The sequence below is a fragment of the Oratosquilla oratoria genome, chromosome 10 (genome assembly GCF_046742065.1).
Source record: "Oratosquilla oratoria isolate Oo_2021 chromosome 10, ASM4674206v1, whole genome shotgun sequence".
Taxonomy (NCBI): Eukaryota; Metazoa; Arthropoda; class Malacostraca; order Stomatopoda; family Squillidae; genus Oratosquilla; species Oratosquilla oratoria.
Window position 1 is genome coordinate 20,989,869 of NC_134786.1, and position 3,549 is coordinate 20,993,417.

At 36.9% G+C, this 3,549-nt stretch overlaps 1 protein-coding gene across 1 annotated transcript in view; it reads left to right on the forward strand.

Annotated features, from left to right (window-relative positions):
- The window catches only part of LOC143028758 (mitochondrial S-adenosylmethionine carrier protein), a 4,219-nt gene extending 4,206 nt beyond the window's left edge, over positions 1–13 (forward strand). Inside the window, exon 2 of the mRNA XM_076191128.1 lies at positions 1–13. This exon is cut by the window's left edge and continues 640 nt beyond it. The gene's annotated coding sequence lies outside the window, so the exon portion shown is untranslated.
- The last annotated feature ends 3,536 nt before the right edge of the window (positions 14–3,549 follow it).

Here is a 3,549-nt window from a genome sequence, read left to right on the forward strand (position 1 = left end):
AGACAATTATCGGCTGCATGTTATTGTGCCACCAAGGCTTCCCACTTGAATCGTAAGAGGCGAGAAAAACGGGACGATGATTAGGACCAGCCATCCCTCTGCCTGTAGCCTCACAGGGGACATTCCTAAAAAAAGTAAAGGCATAAGATGGTCTGGGAGTTTTCCAACCAGTACCCTAAGGTTTGGGTCTTTTAATGTGCGTGGATGTAGTACAGATGAGAGTAAAAGAGAAGAGATAGGCAGTATGTTTGTGATAAGAATGATGGATGTGTTGGCTTTGGTTGAAACTAAGTTGAGAGGGAGGGGCGAGTGTAAGTTTGGGAGTGTAGTTGGGACGTTCTCAGGAGTGAAGAGAGGGTGAGGGAAAGAAGGGGTAGCTATACTAGTAAGTGAAGAGATAGGTGTGCGTGTGTGTGTGTGTGTGTGTGTGTGTGTGTGTTCGCGCGTGAGTGTGTGTGTGTGTGTGTGTGTGTGTGTGTGTGTGTGTGTGTGTGTGTGTGTGTGTGTGTGTGTGTGTGTGTGTGTGTGTGTGTGTGTGTGTGTATTTACCTAGTTGTATTTTACGGGAAGGGGAGCTATGCTCGTGGTGTCCCGTTTTCATATCTCGTTTTATCTAAACTATTTTTAAATTCATGTATTGTTTTTGCACACACCACTTTCTCATCTAACTTGTTCCAACTGTCTATTACTCTGTGAGGAAAGCTGTTCTTTTTCAGGTCTCTTCTATAGCTGTCTTTTTTTTTTATTTTCTTTCCATGTCCTCTTGTATTTCTCTCATCCCATTTTATCAGATTCTCTCTATCAGTAATTTCTATGCCTTTCATGATTCTGTAAATAGCTATCAAATCTCCTCTCTCTCTTCTTTGCTCTAGTGTCTGTAGTTCAAGTTTTGCTAGTCTCTCTTCATATGATAGTTTTGAGAGTGTAGGTGCCAATTTTGTAATTGCTCTTTGTATTCTTTCAATTTTTTTATAATTTTTTTTGTACTTGGTGACCATATCGTTGCTGCATATTCCAATCTTGGTCTTATCAGGGTGATTAGAATTTTCTTCACCCTTTCTTCATCCAGGTATGTAAATGCAACTTTGATTGTTCTTATTAAATTATAGGTTTCTCCAAAAATCTTATTTATATGTTTCTCAGGTGACATATTATTCATAACAATGACTCCCAGGTCTTTTTCATTTTCTACTTTTTTTATTCCTTCTTCTCCCAATTTATATGATCCTGTTATTCTGTTTTTACTTTTTCCAAATTCCATTATACTACACTTCTTTGTATTGAACTCCATCTCCCACTTCCTACTCCATTCCTGTACTTTATTTAGATCTCTCTGTAGTGATTCACAATCTTCTTCCGTGTTCACTTTTTTCAATAGTTTTGCATAATCTGCAAAGAAGCTCATATAGCTTTCAATTCCTTCATCCATATCATTAATATATATAGCAAACATTATTGGGGCCAGAACTGTTCCTTGTGGAACACCGCTTATTACTTCATCCCATTTTGAGTGTTGGTCTCTTATCACTACTCTCATTTTTCTTTCTTGCAAAAAGTCTTCCATCCAATTTAGCAGTTTGCCCTGTATTCCTCCTTCAGTTTCTAATTTCTTAAGCAACTTCTTATGTGGTACTTTGTCAAAAGCTTTTTTTAGGTCTAGAAATGCACAATCAGCCCATCCATCTCTTTCTTGTATTATATCTATTAGCCTTGAATAGAAACATATTAAATTGGTGACGCATGATCGTCCCTGTCTGAATCCAAATTGTCTTGGATTTAGCACGTTGTTTTTTTTCTAAATATTTTACCCATCTATTTTTGACAATTCTTTCACAAATTTTTGCTATTGTACTTGTTAGAGAGACTGGCCTATAGTTGTTAGAGTCTTCTTTATTTCCCCCTTTATATATAGGTACTATATTTGCTTTTTTCCAATCTTCTGGAACTTTACCTTCTTTCAAGGAACTGTTTATTATGCTATGTATTTTGTCTGCCAGTTCATTCCTGCATTCTTTCAGAATCCAGTTTGCTATTTCATCTGGTCCATGCAATTTTCTGACATCAAGATTACTCAAGTGGTTCAATATTTCATTCTTTGTTACTTCTATTTCTTTCATAGGGGGAACTTTCTCTTTCCATTCAATCTCTTCAGGTTGTATGTTCTCCCTTGTAAACACAGATTTAAAATGTTTGTTCATAATTTCCACCATTTCAATTTCCTCTGTGTATTCAACTCCTCCTTGTCTTAATTTCTCCAAATCTTGTTTGTTTTTCAGTTTGTTGTTTACAAATCTGTAGAATAGTTTTGGTTGATCTTTACATTTTTCTATGACATCTTTTTTCATATTTTCTCTTTTCCTCTCTGCACGCTTGTACATATTCATTTCTATAACAAGTATATATTTTCCATTTTTCAGGTCTTTTGTTTTTCTTCCATTTGGCCCAGGCTTTGTCTCTTTTGTCTTTTATCTCCCTACAACTTTTATTGTACCAGCACTTTACATATTCTTTTTCTTGTTTTTGTCTTGGGACATACTTTTCTACTCCTTTTTTTTATAGATTTTTGTCAAAATATTCCATTTCTCTTCTACTGTTGTATCTTCTTTGTGTATTCTTTCCCAGTTTTCATTTTGGAAGAATTCTCTTATTTTATCAAAATTTGCTTTTTCATACATCAATCTTCCTTTTCTATATTGTTCATTTCTTTTCATGTATTTTTTCTCATTTAGTTCTAGTTCTATCAATATGTGGTCACTTTTGCTTATTGGTGCCTGGTATTCTATCTTTTCCACTATTTCAGGTTCTGATGTGATTATTAGGTCTAGTCTCGATGGTTCTTCTTCATTTCTATATCTAGTGTTCTCTTGGATCCATTATGTCATTGTGTGGTCAGTAATCATCTCAAGTAGAACACTTCCCCATGAGTGTTCTCCACCCTTTACGGTCATCTCTTCCCAGCATATTTCTTTGCAATTATAGTCGCCCATCATAACTATTCTTCCTCCATCTTCCATTATCTTGTTTAGTGTGTTATGGCTCAGGCTGGAAAGATATCTGTTAACCACAATGGCATACCGAGTGCCCAAGCCACAACAAAGTTAGAAGGAGGATATAGAACGCATCAGACATTTGGTACGCCAAAAGACAGGACAGTATTAACCATTTAATATTTCAGTATGAGATATAATCAAACATACAACATGAATTAACAAAACAATAATAACATTAATCCTAACACACAATAGGAATAAAAGGGGAATGAGATATGTAGAAGGGTTGAGAATGGGTAAGACTGAAACCTGGCACGTCGAGTCGTCGGTTGTCCAAGCAATGATTTCTTGAATCCAGAGGGGCGAAGCTGGCAGCTAGCTAGAAGCGAGTCTGTCCAGTGTGGGGAAGGCCTAGCTTTATATAGGGGAACCAGGCTGACGTCTGGGCCTGTGATTGGCTGAGGATAGTTATCCAGACAACCGAAGTGGGGGGTGGAGGAGGAGGTCGACTGCTTGTTTCTTCGGAGTAGGATGGCAGTGTAGTAGGAAGGGTGTCATT